Here is a 24,929-nt window from a genome sequence, read left to right on the forward strand (position 1 = left end):
AATCCCGCCCTGCCGCCCCGATGCCAGCTGCCATATTCTCCAGGGCCGGTTTTTGGGCGGGGGCGGGGTTCACGCCATGCCGGTCGGGGCAGTTGGCAGTGGGCCCCCCGGCAATTCTCCGGGCCCCGTTGGGCCGAGCAGCCGTCGGTTTCTGGCCAGTCCTGCCAGCGTGGATTAGATATGGTCCCACATGGCGGAGCCTGGCAGGTAAGTCGGCTGGTGCGGCCCTCGGGGGGGCGCGGGGGAATCCAACCCCGGGGGGGGTTCCCACTGTGGCCTGGCCCACGGTCGGGGCCCACTGATCTGCAGGCGGACCTGTGCCGTGGGGGCACTTCTTCCTTCCATGCCGGCCCCCGTAGGGCTCCGCCATGGCCAGCGCAGAGAAAACAGCCACCTGCGCATGCGCCAGAGTATGGTGGCGGTTCCGCACATGCGGGGAATCACGCCGGCCCTTTGGCACATGGACGGACTCGCGCAGTCCCTTCGGCGCCGGCTGGCGCGGCGCCAACCCCTCCAGCGTCCACCTAGCCCCCCGCAAGTGCGGAGAATTCCGCTACTTACGGTCGGCCCGCGCCGGAGCGGTTCGCGCCGTTTTTGACGCCGGTGTCAGGCCATCGTGCCGATTGCAGAGAATCTCGCTTTGTATATTGTACCAGTCTTCAAGGTGCTGAAGCTCCACTTCCACGTTTTCTAACATGGATTAAGGGATGAGTCTGGTCATATAAAATCTTGGTGTGGCCTCAGGGTCTGTATATATTTTGGCTTGGAACCGTTTTAATTTTCCCTAATTCGTCCCAGAAGACCTCAAAATATCTCCAGATGACTTGTGTCATGTGAGAGTACCTTTAAGAAATGGATGTTTATTAATGGGTGTGTATATAAATATCTGTAGTGAGAGTACCTTTAAAAAATGGGTGTTTATTACTGCAGTGATGTCAGAGAGGGGGAGGAGCTGGGCTGTCTGTCAGCTTTTTACTTTGCTGCAGGGTGGGTTTGGTTTCATTTTAGTTTTGGAGAAGCTGAAATCACAGCAGGATATGTAAGAATCTCTGCAAACTCATGAATGTTCATTTGCTGATTTCAACGTGGTAACTGTTCTCAACAGTGAATTTAAACCTGATCTTTGTGTACAAAGGGTATTTTGTCTTCTGAATGTTGTTTGGGAATTTATGAAGGATTATTTAGTGTTGTATTCTTTGGGGGTTGTATTTGAATTGATGGTTGCTCAGATGTTCACTGTATGTTTTAAAAAGGTTAACTTGAGTTCATAGAATAAACATTGTTTTGCTTTGAAAAATACTTTTCCATTTCTGCTGTACCACACCTGTAAAGTGGGCTGTGTGCTCTCCATACCACAATCTAGTAAAAGTTGTGGGTCAGGTGAACTCCATGATACACTTTGGGATTCTCTACACCCTGGCCCTTAACAAATTGGGGGCTCATCCGGGATAAAAGTCTATCTATTTGATGGGCTTAATGAACTTAAAGACCTTGAGGGGTGAGCATATTGTGGTTGCTTTTCAGGTGTGGTATTCTAGTTTAAGCGGGGAGTGTGTTGTGGACAATGGCTCTTTCAGAGGCTTTGAAGTTTTTGGGGGTGGTGACGGTCACACACAGTACCTTACGGACAGAGACTAAAAGCAGACTGTTAGATTTGGCAAAAACATTGCAGTTAACATTACCTGACAAAATGCGAAAAGATGAGGTAATTATGCCGGTGGCTAAGCATTTAAAGTTGCCTGTGATACAGTTTGACTCATTGGAAATGGCAAAAATTCAGTTAAAAATCAAACAAATGGAACATGAGAAAGAATTAAAGCAGCTTGAATACGAAAGAGAGAGAGAGGAAAAAGAAAGAGAGAGAGAGGAAAAAGAAAGAGAGAGAGATAGAGAGGACAACAAAAAGGAGAGAGAAGAAAGGAGAAAAGAAAGAATAGCCCCAGCAGAACAAAAAGAAAGAGAAAGGGAGATACAGATCAGGGAAAAAGATAAAGAGAGAGAGTTTGAACTTCAGAAAATGGCCATGAAACATGGCAGTCAGGTAAAATTGGTAGGCGTAAGGGGAAACGTACAGTTAGATGATAGTGATGAGGATAGTGAGAAAGAGCGTCAAAGTCGAAGGCTTGGTGGGAATCTATTTATGTCCAAGCATTGCCAAGGTTTGATGAGAAGGAGGTAGAAGCCTTTTTCATTTCATTTGAGAAGGTAGCTAAACAAATGAAATGGCCACAGGACATGTGGGTATTACTGATTCAAACAAAGCTGGTAGGTAGGTCTAGTGAAGTGTTTGCATCACTACCGGAGGAGGTATCTGAGTCGTATGAGGAGGTGAAAAAAATCAATTTTAGAAGCATATGAACTAATGTCTGAAGCCTACAGACAAAGGATTAGAAATTTCAGAAAAGAATTTGGTCAAACATACATGGTGTTCGAAAGGCTCAAACAGTAATTTTGATGGGTGGATAAGGGCTTTGAAAATAGACCAAACGTATGAAGCTCTCAGAGAAATTATACTTTTGGAGGAGTTTACAAATTCAATTCCTGATGTAGTGAGAACTCATGTGGAACAGCAGAGATTTAAAACTGCAAGATTAGCAGCAGAAATGGCAGATGATTATGAATTAGTTCATAAATCAAAGCTTGGTTTCCGACATCAGTTTCAGCCTGTGAGGGATAGAAACTGGCGACATGAGAAATACTCAAGTGGTAAAGGTAAAGGTGATCTGATGGGAGATAATAAGGAGAGTGTACCTCAGACTAAAAAAGAAATCCAGGACGGTGGAAAAGAAATGAAAAATGTCAAATGTTTTCACTGTAATAAACTAGGCCATGTAAAGTCACAGTGTTGGTGGTTGAAAAAAAGCACTGGGAAGGCTGATGTGGTAAAACAGGATAAGACAGTGGGGTTTGTTAAAGTGGTAAAGGAAAGCCCAAGTGAAGCGAAGGAGGTGCAAAAGATTGTATAGCCTGATCAAGAGGTGATTGATAAGAAGGTGCCAGATCTCTTTAAAGAATTTACTTGTGTGGGTAAAGTTTACTCACGTGTATCAGGAGGAGTAGGTAAAGAAGTCACAATTTTAAGAGATACTGGAGCTAGTCAATCTTTAATGGTAAGAGATGAGGAGTTATGTAGTTTGGGAAGAATATTGCCAGAAAAGGTGGCAATATGTGGAATTCAGGGTGAGAGGAGTAGTGTTCCATTATATAAGGTAAGGATGGAAAGTCCAGTGAAGAGTGGTGAAGTGGGAGTAGGAGTAATAGAGAAACTATCTTGTCCAGGAATACAGTTTATCTTGGGTAATGATATAGCTGGATCGCAGGTGGGAGTGATGCCTACTGTGGTTGATAGGCCAGTGGAAAATCAGACAACTTAAGTGTTGAAGGACGAATGTCCTGGGATTTCTCCGGATTGTGTAGTAACAAGGCACACTGGGCTAAATCGTTGGCTTTGAAAGCAGACTAAGGCAGGCCAGCAGCATGGTTCAATTCCTGTGCCAGCCTCCCCGAACAGGTGCCGGAATGTGGCGACTAGGGGCTTTTCACAGTAACTTCATTTGAAGCCTACTTGTGACAATAAGCAATATTCATTCATTCAAAGTCACAGGTTAAGACAAGAGGAGAAATCAAAGCGTGAAGATGAAGTTGAAGTGTAATTATCAGAAACGGTGTTTGATCAGATGGTTGAAAAAGAACAAGAACAGGTGGAGGATGAGGTGGATATTTTTAGTTCATGAAAATTGGCGGAGTTACAACAGAAAGGTGTAGAAATAAAACGGATGTATCAGAAAGCATATACGGAAGAGGAATCTGAGTGTATACCAGAGTGTTATTACCGTAAAAGTGATGTCTTGATGAGAAAATGGAAACCTTTACATATGCTGGCGGATGAAAAGAGGGCAGAAGTTCATCAAGCAGTATTGCAGATAGGGTACAAAAAGGAGGTGTTGCGAGTTTCACATGAGGTACCAGTGGGAGGTCATTTGGGGATAAGGAAAACTCAAGCTAAAATCCAGAAACATTTTTATTGGCCTGGTCTACATAAAGATGTAGTTAAATTTTGTCAATCGTGTCACACATGTCAAGTGATAGAGAAACCTCAGGCAGTGATAAAACCAGCGCCCTTAATACCCATTCCAGCATTTGAGGAACCTTTTACAAGGGTCCTAATTGATTACGTAGGACCACTTCCTAAAACGAAAAGTGGGAATCAATATCTTTAGACTGTAATGAATGTGTCCACTAGGTTTCCAGAGGCCATTCCGGTACATCGTATTATAGCTAAAAAGATTGTGGAGGAGTTACTCAAATTCTTTACTAGATGGACTACCCACAGAAATACAATCGGATCAAGGATCACATTTTACCTCAAGGTTATTCAAAGAAGTTATGGATAGCTTAAGAATAAAACAATTTAAATCAACTGCGTACCATCCAGAATCACAGGGAGCATTAGAAAGGTGGCATCTGACATTAAAGACAATGTTGAGGGCTTATTGTCAAGATTATCCAGAGGATTGTGATAAAGGAATTCCATGCATACTGTTTGCAATTAGGGATGCACCTAATGAGTCAACCAAATTCAGTCCTTTTGAACTAATTTTTGGTCATGAGGTAAGAGGACCACTTAAATTGATTAAGGAAAAATTGGTGAGTGAAAAATCGGAAATTAGATTATTGGATTACGTGTCAAATTTTAGGGAACGATTAAATAGAGCAGGTGAATTGGCTAGACAACATTTGAAAGTTGCACAAAATGTGATGAAACGGGTAGTGGACATGAAATCCAAAGTTCGTAGTTTTGCCAGTGGGGATAAAGTTTTCGTATTGTTACCAGTGGTAGGTGAACCTTTAAAAGCAAGGTTTTGTGGACCTTATCAGATTGAAAGGAAATTAAGTGAGGTGAATTATGTAGTACGAACGCCGGATAGAAGGAAGACTCACCGAGTGTGTCATGTGAATATGCTTAAAAGGTACTTTGAAAGGGAAGGAGAGAAAAAGGAGGAGGTTTTAATGATTCTAACTCAAAGTGACGAACCAAATCCAGGTGACTGTGAATTTGACATACCTCAAATTAAATTGGAAAAGAGGATGTTCTTAAAAATTAGAATAAATTGTTGAGTTACCTTCCAGAGGAAAAACGGACTGACCTGAAAGAGTTATTGATATCACGTGGGCAAGTTTGTAGAGATAAATTGGGAAGTACTAAAACAGCTATACATGATATAGATATGGGAAATGCTGTTCCAATCAAACAACATCCATACAGACTTAACCCTTTAAAATTGGCACAGGTTAACAAAGAGATTGAGAGTATGCTTAAAAATGGCATAATTGAAGTGGGTTGCAGCCACTGGAGCTCACCCATAGTGATGGTACCTAAACCAGATGGTACCCAACGGTTGTGTGTGGACTATAGAAAGGTTAATACAGTTACAAGAACGGACTTTTATCCTATCCCACGTTTGGAGGATTGCATTGAGAAAGTGGGACGATCAGCTTTTATTTCCAAATTGGATTTACTTAAAGGTTACTGGCAAATACCTTTATCCTAAAGGGTGAAAGAGATTTCAGCTTTTGTGACTCCAGGTGGTATGTACCAATTCAAAGTTATGCCATTTGGCATGAAAAATGCCCCAGCCACATTTCAACGGTTAACTAACAAAGTTGTTTCAGGATTACCCAGTTGTGTGGTTTACCTCGATGATCTGATAATTTTCAGCCATTCATGGAAAGAGCATTTAAAACATCGGATGGAGTTACTCGATCGACTTCAAGAGGCGGGTTTGGTGATAAATCTAGCCAAAAGTGAATTTAGAAAAGCCCAAGTCACTTTTCTTATCCATACAATCGGACAGGGTCAAATGGTCACACGAGATGTGAAGACAACAGTTATTTAGGAGTTTCCAATACCCTCATCACAAAGGGAAATAATGCAATTTCTTGGCATGAGTGGATTTGATCGAACATTTGTGCAAACGTTTTGTAGCGTGGTTTCTCCACTGACAGACTTGCTGAAGAAGCGTAAAAACAATCAGTGGACAACGGACTTTCAACAGGCATTTGACTGCCTGAAAGTTGTGATAACTAATGCTCCTATTTTGGAGAATTACAAGGGACTCTGTGATCAGATTGAACTAAAGTATCTGACTTTAAAGAGAAATGCCGAGGTGTAGAGAAATGGATGGATCATGCAGAGACCTTCTTGTCCAAAGAGACTGTCAATCGAGAAGGATTCCAGTTCGAGGAAGAAGAACAAAAATGGACTATATTATTTTATCTGTTTGCATGTGTTGTTTTTTGAAACAAAAAGGTATATTTACTGTGTGCATTTTTTAAAGGATAGTGAAAAGGTGAAAAATGAAATCATCTTGAAGTTGAAGGTTTTTTTTTCTTGGGGGGAGCTGTCATGTGAGAGTACCTTTAAGAAATCGGTGTTCATAAATGGGTGCGTATATAAATATCTGTAATGAGAGTACCTTTAAGAAATGGATGTTTATTACTGCAGTGATGTCAGAGAGTGGGTGGAGCTGGGCTGTCTGTCAGCTTTTTACTTTCGCTTTAGGCTTTTTGCTGCAGGGTGAGTTGGTTTCATTTTCGTTTCGGGGAAGCTGAAATCACAGCAGGATGTGTATGAATCTCTGCAAGCTTATGAATGTTCATTTGCTGATTTCAACGTGGTAACTGTTCTCAATGCTGAATTTAAACCTGATCTTAATGTACAAAGGGTCTTTTGTCTTCTGAATGTTGTTTAGGAATTTATTAAGGATTACTTAGTGTTGTGTTCTTTGGGGGTTGTATTTGAACTGATGGTTGCTAGGATGTTCACAATGTTTTAAAAAGGTTAACTTGAGTTCATAGAATAAACATTGTTTTGCTTTAAAAAATACTTTTCCATTTCTGCTGTACCATCGCTGTAGAGTGGGCCGTGTGCTCCCCATACCACAATCTATTGAAAATTGTGGGTCAGGTGAACGCCATGATACGCTTTGGGGTTCTCTACACCCTGGCCCATAACACTTGGGACAGATCTCCCTCACCCAGTTCCCTCTGTGGGTGAACTTACCCCTGTCTGCACCATAAGCTTCACTCCTGGTACTGCTACTTGTAGCCCTTTGCTCCAACTGGTGGACCTTGCCCTCAGGTACATTTTACAATTCCTAGGTGCCTTTCTCAGCCCCCCTCCATGCACAAGGCTATTTCCATTGCCCTTTTTAAGTCCAGCTCTGATTCCACCAGCACCTTCTTCTGATTAGCCGTGTTATTCACACCACACATCGGCCTGTCCCGTAACATGTCATTGAGGGATGTCCCAAAACCACAATATTGTGTCCTCTTCCTCAACTCAGCCATAAAAACTGCAATAGATTCTCCTGGTCCCCTCCCCCTTGAATTAAACATATACCACCGAAGGATAATAGAGGGCTTCGGGTGATAATGATCTCTAACTAATTCCACAAGATCATTAAATGATTTGGAATTAGGGGCCTCAGGGTAGGTCAAGCTTTTTTATTACATTGTAGGTCAGGGTGCCACAGGCGATGAGCAAGATAATTCTTTGCTTTTCACCCCCTTCTATGCAGTTTGCTCTAAAAAAGTAACAAATATGCTCCAGTTGCATCCAATTCTCCTCATCCAAATTGAAACGCCAGGAACGAAGCGGGAGAAAACCGTAGAGGAGCCTGGGAAGGTGAGTGATATAAAAACCTTACCTCGGGAATTTGCGGCCTTCACATCAGGAGTGGAGCGGGAGAAAACCAGCGAGCAGCCTTGGAAAGGGAGTGATATAAAACCTTACCTCTGTAATTTGTGGCCTTCGCATCAGGAGCAGAGCAGGAGTAAAACAGAGAGCAGCCTGGGAAGGTGAATGATGTAAAAACCTTACCTCGAGGATTTGCGGCCTTCGCATCGGGAGCACATCGAGAGAAAACCGGAGAGGAACTTTGGAAGGGGAGTGATATAAAACCTTACCTCAGGGATTTGCGGCCTTCGCATCAGGAGCAGAACGGGAGAAAACTGGAGAGTAGCCTGGGAAGGTGAGTGAAAACCAGAGAACAGCCTGGGAGAAGGTGAGTGAAAACCGGAGAACAATCTGGGAATGTGAGTGATACACCCTGAGGATTCCAATTGAGGGGAAAATACTGAAAGATTATCACAGGAAGGCTGTGACTTGATTCGCTAATAGGGAATTTGTGCTAAATTTGAAAATCCATTTTAAATTACTGATTATAAGTTGCTTTCTGATCAAGGAGAGATATAAAATCCAGTTGAAATTTTTTTTTAAAAATTAAAAGCTAATTTAATAAAATATGGATGGAGGGCCAGGTGATGTGTTGTTCCTGCATGATATGGGAGTTGGTGGACCCCATTGTGTTTCCTAGTGACCACATCTGTAGTAAGTGTTGGTTACTGGAGGAACTGCAGCTCAGAGTTGATGAGCTGGAGGCTGAGCTTCGGACACTGTGAGACATCCGGGAGGGGGAGAGGTACCTGGTCACTGTGTTTCATGAGGCAGTCACACCCCTTGGACTGACTACCTTGGATTTGGCCAGTGTTCAGGGACAGGAGGGAGTAGCTGTAAGTGAGGTAGCTAGAGGGATCCAGGAGGTAGTGTTGCAGGAGCCTCAGCCCTTGTCCTTGTCCAACAGGTTTGAGATTCTTGCTCCCTGTGTGAGTGGGAAAGGGGACTGCAGGGAGGATGAGCAAAACCAAAATTAAAGGAGGAGGTAGGAGTGCAGGCTAGCAATGAGGCGGATGGTTACCAGAAAATAAAGATGAGGGACAGAACGATTGAATATCTTTTTGCAACGAGGAATTGTAAAAGAGTAGGGAAATTTGGCAATGGAACAAATTTAAAAGCCTTGTATCTAAATGCACCAAAATTCAGGACAAAATTAATGAGTTATCAGCGCCAATAAAGACAAAAGGGCATGAGTTGGTCGCGATTACTGAGACATGGTTACAAGGAGACCAGGTCTGGAAATTGAATATCCAAGAATACTCAGTATTGGGGGCGAGAAGGTGGGGACCCACACTAGCGTTCTGGAATTAAACAAAGGTAATTAACTAGGCATGAGGAAGGATTTGGCCTGAGTACAGTGGGCAGGAAGGCTAAAAGTTAGGACAGCTGATGAGCAGTGGCAGCTGCTGAAGGAGATACTCAATTCCTCACAGCTAAAATATGTTCCAGAGAGGAAAAAAGACAGTAAGAAAGGTACAAAAAAATCCATGGCTAAGCAAGGAGGTTAAGACCAATATAAAAACAAAAACTAATGGGCGGGATTCTCCGTCCCGCTGGCAGCGGGATTCTTCATCCCACCAGCCGGCCAGTGTGGTTTCCCATTATAGGCAGCCCCACGCCGTCGGGAAATCCCCAGGCGTGGGTGCGATGCCTGCGCAATGGAGAATCCCACTGCGGCGAATCCAGCCCTAGTGTACCATGTTGCAAAGGCCAGTGGCTGGCTAGACTATTGGCAAACATAAACAAAGGGTTTAAAAAAAAAGTAATAAAAAGTGTGAAAGTAAATTATGAAAGAAAGCTAGTGCAAAATTTGAAAAAGGATAGTACATAAAAGAGAAGAGAGTTGCAAAGAGAATGTTGGTCCCTTGGAAGATGAAACCGGAGAGTTAATAGTTGGGAAATCAGAAATGGCGGAGATGCTAAATCAAGATTTTGCCTCAGTTTTCACAGTGGAGGGCAGTCGTTCCATCATTGTAGGAAAGGGCAGTTCACAGGTAATAGAAAAGGTGGAACACAGGACAATCAACATCGAAAGGGAAACAGTCCTCAACAAACTATTAGGATTCGAGGCACACAAGTCCTCAGGGCCTGATGGCCTATATAAGATATGGACAAAGTAGACGTGCAGCAGATGCGTCCTCTTCTGGGGCATTTTAGAACGAGAGGCCATAGTTTCAGGATAAGGGATAGCAAATTTAAAAAAGAGATGAGGAGAAACTACGGGCGGAATTCTCCGACCCCCAGCCGGGTTGGAGAATCGCCCCGACGCTGGGACGCAATTCTCCACATTGCGGAGAATCGGCGCCTCGTGGCGCCGGTTGGGGTATGCGCCGACTCTCCGGCCTGGGCCAGCACGGGCTGGCGCGCCGATTCTCTGGCCCGGATGGGCCGAGTGGCCGTCAACAAAAGGCCGGGTCCCACCAGCGCCGTTCTAACATCCTCTGAGCCAGCGGGACCTCGGTGTTGAAGGGTCCAGGGGTGGCTGTGGGGTGGTTAAGGGGGGTCCAACCCCAGGGGAGGCCTCCGTAGTGCCCTGGTCCGCAACCGGGGCCCACTGATCAACTGGCCGGCCTCTCTGCCCCCCGGCCTCCTTTCCTCCACGCCGGCTCCTGTAGCCCTGCGCCATTTGGCGTCGGAGCCGCTGCAGGGAAGAAGGCCACTGCGCATGCGCTAGTTGGCGCCGGCCCAACTGCGCATGCGCCAATTGACGCCGGCTCAACTGCGCATGTGCGGACCCCGTGGTGCCGGGTTCAGGCCGGGATCGGGAGCTGGAGCAGTGTGGGCCGCTCCAGCGCCGTCCTAGCCCCCTGTGGGCCGCAGAATAGAACATAGAACATAGAACAATACAGCGCAGTACAGGCCCTTCGGCCCACGATGTTGCACCGAAACAAAAGCCATCTGACCTACACTATACCATTATCATCCATATGTTTATCCAATAAACTTTTAAATGCCCTCAATGTTGGCGAGTTCACTACTGTAGCAGGTAGGGCATTCCACGGCCTCACTACTCTTTGCGTAAAGAACCTACCTCTGACCTCTGTCCTATATCTATTACCCCTCAGTTTAAGGCTATGTCCCCTCGTGCTAGCCATTTCCATCCGCGGGAGAAGGCTCTCACTGTCCACCCTATCTAACCCTCTGATCATTTTGTATGCCTCTATTAAGTCTCCTCTTAACCTTCTTCTCTCTAACGAAAACAACCTCAAGTCCATCAGCCTTTCCTCATAAGATTTTCCCTCCATACCAGGCAACATCCTGGTAAATCTCCTCTGCACCCGTTCCAAAGCCTCCACGTCCTTCCTATAATGCGGTGACCAGAACTGTACGCAATACTCCAAATGCGGCCGTACCAGAGTTCTGTACAGCTGCAACATGACCTCCTGACTCCGGAACTCAATCCCTCTACCAATAAAGGCCAACACTCCATAGGCCTTCTTCACCACCCTATCAACCTGGGTGGCAACTTTCAGGGATCTATGTACATGGACACCTAGATCCCTCTGCTCATCCACACTTTCAAGAACTTTTCCATTAGCCAAATATTCCACATTCCTGTTATTCCTTCCAAAGTGAATCACCTCACACTTCTCTACATTAAACTCCATTTGCCACCTCTCAGCCCAGCACTGCAGCTTATCTATATCCCTCTGTAACCTGCTACTTCCTTCCACACTATCGACAACACCACCGACTTTAGTATCGTCTGCAAATTTACTCACCCGCCCTTCTGCGCCTTCCTCTAGGTCATTGATAAAAATGACAAACAGCAACGGCCCCAGAACAGATCCTTGTGGTACGCCACTTGTAACTGAACTCCATTCTGAACATTTCCCATCAACCACCACCCTCTGTCTTCTTTCAGCTAGCCAATTTCTGATCCACATCGCTAAATCACCTTCAATCCCCAGCCTCCGTATTTTCTGCAATAGCCTACCGTGGGGAACCTTATCAAACGCTTTGCTGAAATCCATATACACCACATCAACTGCTCTACCCTCGTCTACCTGTTCAGTCACCTTCTCAAAGAACTCGATAAGGTTTGTGAGGCATGACCTACCCTTCACAAAGCCATGCTGACTATCCCTGATCATATTATTCCTATCTAGATGATTATAAATCTTGTCTCTTATAATCCCCTCCAAGACTTTACCCACTACAGACGTGAGGCTCACCGGTCTATAGTTGCCGGGATTGTCTCTGCTCTCCTTTTTGAACAAAGGGACCACATTTGCTATCCTCCAGTCCTCTGGCACTATTCCTGTAGCCAATGATGACATAAAAATCAAAGCCAATGGTCCAGCAATCTCTTCCCTGGCCTCCCAGAGACTCCTAGGATAAATCCCATCAGGTCCCGGGGACTTATCTATTTTCAGCCTGTCCAGAATTGCCAACACCTCTTCCCTACGTACCTCAATGCCATCTAATCTATTTACCTGGAGCTCAGCATTCTCCTCCACAACATTATCTTTTTCCTGAGTGAATACTGACGAAAAATATTCATTTAGTATCTCGCCTATCTCTTCAGACTCTACACACAACTTCCCATCCCTGTCCTTGACTGGTCCTACTCTTTCCCTAGTCATTCGCTTATTCCTGACATACCTATAGAAAGCTTTTGGGTTTTCCTTGATCCTTCCTGCCAAATACTTCTCATGTCCCCTCCTTGCTCATCTTAGCTCTCTCTTTAGATCCTTCCTCGCTACCTTGTAACTATCCATCGCCCCAACTGAAACTTCACACCTCATCTTCACATAGGCCTCCTTCTTCCTCTTAACAAGAGATTCCACTTCTTTGGTAAACCACGGTTCCCTCGCTCGGCACCTTCCTCCCTGCCTGACCGGTACATACTTATCAAGAACACGCAGTAGCTGATCCTTGAACAAGCTCCACTTATCCAGTGTGTCCAACACTTGCAGCCTACTTCTCCACCTTATCCCCCCCAAGTCACGTCTAATGGCATCATAATTTCCCTTCCCCCAGCTATAACTCTTGCCCTGCGGTGTATACTTATCCCTTTCCATCCTTAACGTAAACGTCACCGAATTGTGGTCACTGTCGCCAAAGTACTCACCTACCTCCAAATCCAACACCTGGCCTGGTTCATTACCCAAAACCAAATCCAATGTGGCCTCGCCTCTTGTTGGCCTGTCAACAAACTGTGTCAGGAAACCCTCCTGCACACACTGTACAAATAACGACCCATCTAATGTACTCGAACTATATCTTTTCCAGTCAATATTTGGAAAGTTAAAGTCTCCCATAATAACTACCCTGTTACTTTCGCTCTTATCCAGGATCATCCTCGTCATCCTTTCCTCTACATCCCTAGAACTATTTGGAGGCCTATAGAAGACTCCCAACAGTGTGACCTCTCCTTTCATGTTTCTAACCTCAGCTCATACTACCTCGGAAGATGAGTCCCCATCTAGCATCCTCTCCGCCACCGTAATACTGCTCTTGACTAGCAGCGCCACACCTCCCCCTCTTTTGCCTCCTTCTCTGAGCTTACTAAAACACCTAAACCCCGGAACCTGCAACATCCATTCCTGTCCCTGCTCTATCCATGTCTCCGAAATGGCCACAACATCGAAGTCCCAGGTACCAACCCATGCTGCCAGTTCCCCTACCTTATTTCGTATACTCCTGGCATTGAAGTAGACACACTTCAAACCACCTACCTGAACACTGGCCCCCTCCTGCGACGTCAAATCTGAGCTCCTGACCTCTATACTCTCATTCTCCCTTACCCTAAAACTACAATCCAGGTTCCCATGCCCCTGCTGCATTAGTTTAAACCCACCCAAAGAGCACTAACAAATCTCCCCCCCAGGATATTTGTGCCCCGCAGGTTCAGATGTAGACCATCCTGTCTGTAGAGGTCCCACCTTCCCCAGAAAGAGCGCCAGTTATCCAGAAATCTGAATCCCTCCCGCCTGCACCATCCCTGTAGCCACGTGTTTAATTGCTCTCTCTCCCTATTCCTCATCTCACTATCACGTGGCACGGGCAACAACCCAGAGATAACAACTCTGTTTGTTCTAGTTCTGAGCTTCCATCCTAGCTCCCTGAAAGCCTGCCTGACATCCTTGTCCCCTTTTCTACCTATGTCGTTAGTGCCAATGTGGACCACGACTTGGGGCTGCTCCCCCTCCCCCTTAAGGACCCGGAAAACACGATCCGAGACATCACGTACCCTTGCACCTGGGAGGCAACATACCAAACGTGAGTCTCTCACGCTCCCACAAAATCTCCTATCTGTGCCCCTGACTATCGAGTCCCCAATTACTAATGCTCTGCTCCTCTCCCCCCTTCCCTTCTGAGTAACAGGGACAGACTCCGTGCCAGAGGCCCGTACCCCATGGCTTACCCCTGGTAAGTCCCCCCCCCCACAAGTATCCAAAGCGGTATACTTGTTTCTCAGGGTCCCAGAACGGGCGCTGATGCCGGAGTAAAACACTCCCTTTTTACTGCGGCGTCGGCACTTAGCCGCCCGTTGGGAGAATCCCGCCATACTTCTTTCCAAGGGTCGTGGAATTCGCTATCCCAGAGTGCGGTGGATGCCGAAACATTGAGCAAATTTAAGGAGGAGTTAGACTGATTTTTAATTAGTAATGGGTTGAAGGGAGCAGCACGGTGGCACAGTAGTTAGCACTGCTGCCTCTCGGTGCCGAGGTCCCAGGTTTGATCCCGTCTTTGGGTCCTGTTCATGTGGAATTTGCACAATCTCCCCGTGTTTGCGTTAACCCAACGATATGCAGGATAGGTGGATTGGCCACGATAAATTGGAAAAATGAATTGGGTACTCTAAATTTACTTTTTTTAAAGTAATGGGTTGACGGGTTACGGAGAACGGACAGGATGGTGGGCTTGAAGCCATGATGAGATCGACCATGATCGTCTTGAACGTCTCTAGAGGCTAAATTGATGACTCCTGCTCCTAGTTCTTATGTTCTAAGAAAGAACTATTCTGTCTAAGTCCACCTTCCAGCTCTTGGTTTGCAGCCCTGTAGGTAACAGCACCACAAGCACAAATCTGGTGTTCTTGATTAGTAAGGGGATTTCTTGATTAATAAGGGGATCAGGGATTATGGAGAAGAGGCAGGAGAATGGGATGAGGAACATGTCAACCATGATTAAATAGCTGAAGAGACTAGATGGGCCTAATTCTGCTCCTACATCTTATGATTATGAAAGGCTCGATCTTCCCAAAAAGCGTATGTTAGCACTCTTCCCGCCTTGCACTGGAAATAACTTGGAACCTGTCCTGAACAGCCTACCGTGCTTGTCCCGCAATCGGGTCTTTTTTCCTCATCGTCAATATCGTAACAGGATCTCCAGGCAACCACCAGCAGATGAAAATAAAGCACTGGATGGTTCATTTAGAGTCAAAATGTTATTTAGAAATTACACTTTACACTACCAGACAGTGAATCCAACCCTTCTTCCAGGCCAGACCTGGTCTGCAGGTTTTAAAGGCCCCAGGCCTTTGTCCTGATTTGTCGTGGCATCATGTGGCCTCCGAGGTTTGCTGTGGCCTCGGCCAGGGAGGTCATGGGATCTCCAATGTTCGCCGCAACATAAAAACCAATCAGTACTACGACATAAGGTGGGTAGTTTTGAAATGCAGCCCTAAATCAGAAACAAGTATAGCAATCACTACAGAAGCATCTTGGGGAGTAATGACAACATCAACCATGTGATTGAAAGGGACATTTGTGCACACAGGGATGGACTGCACAACAACTACCAAATCCAGAGAAAATGAATAACTCCCAACCAGTCATTTTCAGTACTGAAGGGTTAACATCCGGAAATGTTTTCCTCCTGAGTTCCTGTTGAAACCACAGGAAATGACAGTGAAGTCATGTAATGTGCACCATTTGGGATGGGCAAAAAATTACAGAGATTGATTTGCATGTAACAGCTTATTTACCATGTCAGTTCTGAAAGTGCTGAGGAGCAATTTGGGAACATTACACTTGCATTACGTGTGTTTCTTATTTGCAAGAGATTTAAGTATATGTAACATTTTTGCCTGCTGCAAGGATTCTTGTCCACAAACCATGCTGTGAGTGGGAGACAGAATTAAAAGCAAGAATAAGCATGTTGTGAAAAGCTAACCTTGCACGAGCTCTTTCACAATTTCAAGTCTAATCAAAAGTTTCAAAAATTAAAAGTGTATTTTGCATTTATATACAGGCTGATAAAGGTCCGGAGTCTGCTGCGGGATACAACTGAGAGGAGTGAAGTTTACAAAGAATAATGTTTGAATTTTTTATTGATAGCTTTGCCGTCACTTTGAAATGAGACAAAAAAATCTTTTTTAACAGATTGGAAACTTTGTCTGCCAGCTCAAGCTTCTTTAGCCAAAAATCCTAACTGAATGATCTTGCGGTCTCCTCTTGAGATCTCCACTAAGACGTAATATGTTCACTCTGAGTGAGATTTGGAAGTAGTTAAAAGCATCAGACACAGCAAAAGCTATGATAGGCTCCACACAGCAGGCTCCACACAGACAGTGACCCAAGCCGGGAATCGAACCCGGGACCCTGCCGCTGTGAAGCAACAATGCTAACCATTGTGCTACCATGCCGCCATCCTAGGTGGAATGCTGAAGACCCATATATCCACATAAAGTAGGTGACTCTCACAAGAAGTCTTTCTGCCTGGCTTTTAAGGCTGTCTCAGAGAACCCTGTTTCAGAACGAAAGGACATTTCTCAGCAGCAAGCCTTCACTCTCCACTCCCAAACTGATAGGTTCACTTACAGTAGCCCTTTTACCTACTGCAGACCTTTAAATCCCACAGCAAAGTGCCATTTCCTGATGTCAAATGGGCAGGTTCCCAATGAATCAGAAGGTAAAATTCAACTTCAGTCGGAATGTAAAACAGGTAGTAGCACATCAGCTCCCATTGCAGACTCTGCCTAATTCTCCTTTCAATTGAAGTCAGTGACAAGCTACTGCCATCTGCTTGTGCTTCCAGTTAAAATTTTGAATTTTATTGTCAAAAGGTCCATTGAACTGTGTAATTCTGAAAGAGCTTTCTCCACTCCATTCCTTTCATCATAACCGTCTCAGATTTCCTTTTTTTAAGGGTGGCATGGTTGCACAATGGCTAGCGCCAGGGACCCGGGGTCGATTCTGACCCCGGGGGACTTGTGGAGTTTGCACGTTCTCCCTGCGTCTGCGTGGATTTCCTCCCACAGTCCAAAGATGTGCATGTTAGGTGGATTGACTATGCTAAATTGTCGCCAAGGTGGGGTTATGGAGATATGGTAGGGTTTGAGTCGAGATAAGGTGCTCATTCAGAAGGTCGGTGCAGACTTGATGGGCAGAATGACCTTCTTCTGCAGGGATTCTATGAATAGTTATCTATTTTATTTTAAGAGATTTAAGGATTCTGCTTTCCTCGCTGTTTATGGTATGTAAATACATCTCATGATATCTCCCTTAATTTTTTCATTGATGATCTTAAATTTCTGTCCCCTAGATACTAACACGTCATTTTGAACACTTCCATCAGATCTCTTCTTAACTTACCTTGCTCTCAAGGTCTAGTCTCTCCTTATAACTAAAGCCTCTCATTCTTGGTCATTAATGTGATATTCTTGCCTTCATTGTAATAATGAAGATGTCTGGAGCCTTTGGTAGGGGTCAATCACATTGCAGTTGGGCAGGCAGAATTCCCGGTTCTGGTGAGTAATCTTGCCCTGTCAGAAATTCTGCACTTTCCTGATGCGTTTAATGGCGTTTTGATTAATAATGCCTCTTTATTTTAGTAAATTGCTTCCCTAAAAATTGGAGCTCGCACCCCTTTAAATGTGACCAAAGCCATTCTCAGGCTTTTACATGTTTCCATGCTTCCGTTGCAGTGATCAAGAATAAAGTCTGACCCCGCTAACAAAAGGTTGAGTGGTTCATTTCCCACTGTTAAGTCGTTACAATTGCATGAATGCAGCTAACATTTTATTTGGCAGCTTAATTTATCATTAACAGAAAATTAAAGGATTACTCTGGGGAAGGTTGATAGAACTAATATTGGGAGTAACTGCCAGCTCCGAAGGTACACTGACCTTGGCTTCTCGTTCATTGTTCTGTTTTCTTGTGCACTGGAGGCACTATAGCCAGTAAAAATAATTCTGCACTTTCTTTGGGAGGGGATGAGGAAGCCTATTTCCTAACATATAAATTTGATGCAATTAGCATGAATGATTAATAAAATGATAACTACCTTTTATATTTTAATAAGGTAAAACATTTTTGACTTTCATTGATCATGTGAATTAAACATAATCAATTAAAATTATGGCACTAAACATATGTTATTGCAGCTGACAAACAAACTGGCAGACTATTTTTTGCCTTTTCCCATTTACGTTACATGAGATTTTGCACAGCAAGTTGCTGTAAATGGGTGTTTGAAATAATGCAATGCCCTCTACAGGGCATCTGAGACCTAAGTGAACAGGATAAGTAATTGTATCTCGTCAATCAATCACGTTGAAGCACTGTAAAATGAGTGGAATTGTCTGAATCAGCATGTATATATGCAAATAGTAAATTCAATATCAAATCAGGTACAGAATGTCAAAAAAGAGGGGAGCACCGGGTTCAATCCCGGCCCCGGGTCACTGTCCATGTGGAGTTTGCACATTCTCCCCATGACTGCATGGGTCTCACCCCCACAACCCAAAGATGTGCAGGTAGGTGGATTGGTCACGCCAAATTGCCCCTTAATTGGAAAATTTAAAAAAAGAATGTCAAAAAGGATGGAACGAAACATTGGATTAACAGAGATAAGAGAGACAGAAGCTTAAGTAACAAATGGTATTTATATATATATTAGGGCAGCACGGTGGCGCAGTGTTTAACGCTGCTGCCTCACGGCACCGAGGACCCGGGTTCGATCCTGGCCCTGGGTCATTGTCCATGTGGAGTTTGCACATTCTCTCCGTGTCTGTGTGGGTCTCACCCTCACAACCCAAAAAGATGTGTAGGGTAGGTGGTTCTTTAAAATTCATTTACGGGATGTGGGCATCGCTGGCTAGGCCAGTATTTATTGCCCATCCCTAGTTGCCCTTCAGAAGGCGGCGGCGAGTTGCCTTCTTGGACCGCTGCAGTTATTGAGGTGTAGGTACATCCACTGTGCTGTTAGCGAGAGACTTCCAGGATGTTGCCCCAACGACAGTGAAGGAACGCCAATATATCTCCAAATCAGGGTGGTGAGTGGCTTGGAGGGGAACCTCCAGGTGGTGGAGTTCCCAGATATCTGTTGCTCTTATCCTTCTAGATGGTAGTGGTCGTGGATTTGGAAGGTGCTGTCTAAGGAACTTTGGTGTGTTACTGCATTGCATCTTTTAGAGGTACACATGGCTGCCAATGTTCGTTGGTGGGGTGGAGGGTTTTCCCAGTTGTAAATTTGTGCAACTATTGCACTGGGAGACAAATGTGCCTAAGGCCTTTTCACTTGATTTGTCAGATCCCACTTGCCCAATTTACATCAGCTTAATTGGTAAAGTGAACCAGAAGATCCACATCCTTGTAGGATGACTGAGGTCAGCTTTTATTTAGCGCCATCTCGTTAATTTGATTACATAAAGTTAAAAATTAGGTTAATGCAATGAGAATTGGCCTATTCAGGCTGAATTTTCATCAGGGAGGCAGGAATGGGGAGCTTTTTCAATCTTGTGAACGTGCCTCCTACCTTGCAATGTCTGCAATGGTGAGAAGGTGGGACAGGCTGGAGTCAGGCCTGGCAAACACCCAAGGAGGAGATGAAGGCAGAGCAATGCTGAGATGCCAGATTAAAAGGCATGCCACCATTTGTTGAGGCATTGGTCCAGTTCAAGAGATGAATGAGAGTCTCACTGACCCTCATCCACTATGGCCCCGATAGCCCCATATGAATATCTAGAAACTCAAAACTGGGCAACCAAGAGGCACTGTGGTCACCCAGCTCCTGAGCTCATTACAGCTTTGGTTCAAATATGGACAAAAGAGCTGAACTCCAAAGGTGAGGTGAGAGCCACTGCTGTTAACATCAAGGCCTCATTTGACCGAGTATGGCATCAAGGAGCCTTAGCAAAACTGGAGTTAATGGGAGTCAGGGGAAAAAGTCTCCACTGGTTGGAGTCATACCTAGTACAAAGGAAGATGGTGCAGTTGTTGGAGATTAATCATCTCTGTTCCAGAACATCATTGCTGGAGTTCCTCAACCTAGTGTCCTAGGCCAAACCATCTTCAGCTGTTTCATTAATGACTTTCCTTCCATTATAAGTGGGGATGGTCATTTATGTTCAGCACCATTTGCAACTCCTCAGAGATTATTGAAGACAATGTCCCAACGCAGCAAGACCTGGACAATATCCAGGCTTGGGTTGGCAAGAAGCAAGTAACATTTGTGCCACACCTGTTTAGCTTATTATTTTACCCGTAAGTAAGATTTTTTTTTTCAAATTTAATGCACCAGCAGATGAACCATTACAGTAGTATTTTGTATGTCATCGAAACATACCATGCCAAAAAAATCCAACTAAAAGTATCTGCAAGTTAAAAAAAATGTTGACAACTGCTCCATTTCAGGCATATCTTGTTGTATGGGTGAATTTATACTGGTGTAGATTTTTTTGTAGACTTAATCGATTCAAATTCTTTAACATGATGTTTATGATTCAAAGATGATATATCAAATCATGATGTACCAGGCCTGTTGGCTAAAATCAAATCAGGCCAATCAGCTAAATAATAATGGAGCTATATGTTGTCATAACTGGCTGGGCACTTCTCATTTGTCTTTCAACTACCAGTGGAGATTATTAGTCAAAAAAGATGCATAAGGTGGGCATATGGTGGTGCATAAGATGCAAAGCGTGGACGTCTTAGAGAATACTGATCATGTATCTTCAATATTAATTGCAGTATTATTATGTAGCACTAATATCTATATTTCAAATCTAATTGTTAAACATTTGTTAATGTAGTTCTGTTTGATCCTTAATGGAGTAGAGTCATGCATATCCATTTGCCAAATTGTGCTGAGTAAAAGCATTCAGAAGTTAATAGTGAATGTTTAATGATGCTGATATGTAAATGAAATTGGATGAATCACCTTGCACAGTGCATGAAAGTCTTTTTTTTTTTCAAAATCTTTTTATTGACATTTTCAACATTATGTACATTGGCGTTGGGTTTATTTATTGTACAGCGTAACTCAAAAAGGCTTTTGTCTTATTTTACTTTATTTTCAGATTGCTACCGTCTAGTTCGGCGTGTCCTCCTCCCCCCCCCCCCCTGCAACCTCCCCTGCACCCCCCCTTCACTAACCCCTCCCCGTCTCCCCCCTCCCACCCACCCTTGCTATCCTCCTTGGTTGATACCTTTTTTTTGGTGGATGAGTGGGGGGGTTCCTCCCTCCCCCGTGTTGTCCCTCTTTGCCTGTCTCAGACTCTCTGCCCCCTTTTTCCCCTCCCCGCTGGAATGTGCATCCCTGGCGTTGCTTCTTGTCTTTTTTTTCCCCCTCTCTACTCCTTCCAGTTCTCCCTCTATTGGTTGTTGCTGGCCTCAAACAGGTTTTGTAACAGACTGACAAATTGCCCTTACAGGAAGGAAGCCTTCCTCCCACCCTCGGATGGCATATTTTATCTTCTCCAGGTGAAGAAATTCCGAAAGGTCAGCTAGCCAGTCTGCAGCTGTGGGTGGTGCTGCTGATTGCCAGCCGAGCAGGATTCTCAGTGCATGTAAATCTGATGGTGTTGTAGAATATTAATAAAGTGATCTCACATAACTACTCTTCAATGCTGATGGTGTTGCAGAGATATAAGAAACAATGGTCTCACATAACTGCAGAGCCAATGTCACACTCAGGAACAGGTGTTACAAAAAGTCCCTCCTCAGCAATTATTGACAATTAACTCGTAAAATGATAAACCACACTCAAATCTGTTCATTCGGGCTTTTATTGCACCAAACTGTGTATAATTAATGCTCTGTAACATTGAGGTGGTAGGAGTACAGAATTGAACTTCCTTGTCATGCCATCATAAAGGGTCCTTGTTCAGGATGACAATTAGCCCGCATTGTTAGAACATTCTTGAATTTGCACTAAACTACAACATAACGTGGTCTCTAGTGAGAGAAATAAATAAAATGAGAGAAATGCGGAGAAAGAAATGAAAAGGGAAAAAAAATGTCATTTGAGAATTATAAATTAGATTGAAATAATAAAATCAAACAAAATCCATTTAATGACAACCAGTCTTGCTGGAAAAATATATTTTTTTGTGCCAGAAGAAAATTACTTGCTGATTGGGAAGTCCAAACTAGTGGGGTATGGAAGAACTGCAACAAGCAACAAAAAGTCTAATTCATGATTGGATTGGATTTTGTTTATTGTCACGTGTACCGAAGTACAGTGAAAAGTATTTTTCTGCGAGCAGCTCAACAGATCACTAAGTACATGAAAAGAATAGGAAATAAAAGAAAATACATAACAGGCAACACAAGGTACACAATGTAACTACATAAACACCGGCATCAGATGAAGCATACAGGGGTGTAGTGTTATTGAGGTCAGTCCATAAGAGGGTCGTTTAAGAGTCTGGTAACAGTGGGGAAGAAGCTGTTTTTGAGTCTGTGCATGTTCTCAGACTTTTGTATCTCCTGCCCGATGGAAGAAGTTGGAAGAGTGAGTAAGCCGGGTGGGAGGGGTCTTTGATTATGCTGCCCGCTTTCCCCAGGCAGTGGGAGGTGTAAATGGAGTCAATGGATGGGAGGCAGGTTTGTGTGAACAACGTTAAGAAACAATGAAGGTCTGGGGATGGTAAAGTCAATGTTCTCGTCATAATTATTTTATTTGTAATAATGTTACCACCTAATGTGTTCATTGAAGGTAATTCTTTCTTTGTAATAATTTGACAAAGTCTGACACAGAATATAACCAAGGTTAACACATTAGTGTACAATGCCTAAAGTCTTAATGCATCCAATTATCAAGGGGTGGATCTATCAAAAATAAACCAAGCTGTCAGTTTCTGCATTTTTTATGTGCTTAACATTTGTGCAAGTCTGAATTAAGGTGTAATAACTCCTACACAGCTTAATTGATAACTTAGTCAACTAAGTAGTGAGTCTGTGGTTTCAACAACAATAAGGATCCATTTCATTGGTCATTGCAGATAAAGACTCCAGATGATTTGTTCCAGTTATTTTGGCTCAGAAATCTGTTCCATTCTTTATGATGCAAAACTGGCCCCAACTTGACACTAAATTAGCGATATGATTCACAGAAGTCATGCGATAACTAGCATGAGAATTATGAAATATCAAATTATCCAACATTGTGAGATTGAAATGCAGCCACATTGTTGAGAGGCGTGGAGCTGATTAATTTCTTTCTGTCTAACCATGACAGACTTGGTTACTTGGTCAAAATATGAATTATCTGCACTAACGTTTCTTTCTCCGACCTCAATGAATATAAAAATCACCAATATTGTTTTCAAAATATACGCAGAGGGTAGTAAACAAACTCAAAGAAATACATATATACAAAGCAACTGGACCAATAAGATAGATAGGTCCTCTGGCAGCACAGTAGCATAGTGGTTAGTACAATTGCTTCACAGCTCCAGGGTCCCAGGTTCGATTCCCGGCTTGGGTCACTGTTGTGTGGAGTCTGCACGTTCTCCCCATGTGTGCTTGGGTTTCCTCCGGGTGCTCCGGTTTCCTTCCAAAGATGTGCAGGTTAGGTCGATTGACGATGATATATTGCCCTTAGTGTCCAAAAAAGTTAAGTGGGGTTGCTGGGTTACGGGGATAGGGTGGATGTGTGGGCTTAAGTGGGGTGCTCTTTCCTAAGGGCCGGTGCAGACTCGATGGGCGAAATGGCCTCCTTCTGCACTGTAAATTCTATGATTCTATGAAACACCAAGAAAATGAGCAGATAAATGGCCTAGAATAGATTTTGAGCACATTTTTAAACACAGAAGCTGGGCCTCAGGAATTGAGGATGATCGATATTCCAATCTTCAAAAAATGGAGTGAGACCACACGCATTCTTATGGTTCCGCAGCAATTATGTGATTATTCCCAAAGCATCAATAATGTTTAGAGTGCACTGAGGTTACCTGCAAACTGTTTCATTGATTTGTTTTTCTTGCAGGTCACCAAAGCTGGAAAGTAACAAGGCTTAGGAACGAGACGGAATAGAATTTTCCTAACCTTGCATGAACATATGATATAGGCACTGCTCATCTGATCAAACTAAATAGCGACAAGAGCAAAATACTGCAGATGTGTGAAATCTGAAAGACAAAACGCTGGGAATACTCAGCAGGTCAGGCAGCATCTGTGGAGAAAGACGCTAAGATAATGTTTCAGGTCAATTACCTTCTTTGTCAGAACTAGTTCTGCTAATTGTTTCTCTCGGCACAGATTCTGCCTGATCTGGTGTTTCCAGCATTTTCTGCTTTTGTTTTAAGCTAAATGGTGAAATATTCTGTAATGAAAGAAGAAAGTTTGTACATTTCCGGTATTTGGAATTTGCCAATTGGCAGCATTCTTCAACCTTACCTTGTTTGCCAAATCCCATCAGGATTATGTTGCCATTGCATGGGCACCGTCAAGATGGGCTGATACAGATGAAATCATCCTACCTGTCTTAGGCACTGCCCAACATTTTTATTTAAATGAAGCAGTAAAGAATTGCAACAGTTCACAAGTAATAAAAGCTGCTGCTGGCGATTCAACTTGTGTCTAAATCGTTTTCTCTCTTTTTCTTACAAAATTTCTTTGATACAACAGACAATCCAAGTACTGTGTCAAGTTGAAATGTTTCCGGCTGATTGTCAAATTTTCCCATCACTAACAGTGGCACGCTCTCCCAGCCTTGACTTTCTGTCCCTGTGTTTACTGACACATATCTACTTGTTGGCAAACATTTTGTTCCTCTGATTTTTGAGGTCTTCCATGATTGATCTTTCTCTGTCTCCCTCCTCCAGTTTGTTACTGAACATATTTTACACTGAGTTGGCTGCGCCGTTTACTTTCTCAGGCTGCTATGCAGCACTGGCAGCTTTGTGTTGTCTCCCATCTTAACAGAGATCCTTGAATCAACAGTGTGCCTCCGAGCTGGTTAACCATTTCAACTCACTTAGAATTTAGTTTTAATTCATGTGTCTATCCTCTCA

General features: G+C 43.8%; 1 long non-coding RNA gene across 1 annotated transcript in view; it reads left to right on the forward strand.

Annotated features, from left to right (window-relative positions):
* Positions 1-24,488, forward strand: part of LOC140409580 (uncharacterized) — a 77,571-nt gene extending 53,083 nt beyond the window's left edge. The window contains exon 2 of the long non-coding RNA XR_011940404.1: positions 23,903-24,488. This is a non-coding gene — a long non-coding RNA (uncharacterized lncRNA). The remainder of the gene's footprint in view (positions 1-23,902) is intronic.
* The last annotated feature ends 441 nt before the right edge of the window (positions 24,489-24,929 follow it).

Source organism: Scyliorhinus torazame, chromosome 3 (genome assembly GCF_047496885.1).
Source record: "Scyliorhinus torazame isolate Kashiwa2021f chromosome 3, sScyTor2.1, whole genome shotgun sequence".
NCBI lineage: Eukaryota > Metazoa > Chordata > Chondrichthyes > Carcharhiniformes > Scyliorhinidae > Scyliorhinus > Scyliorhinus torazame.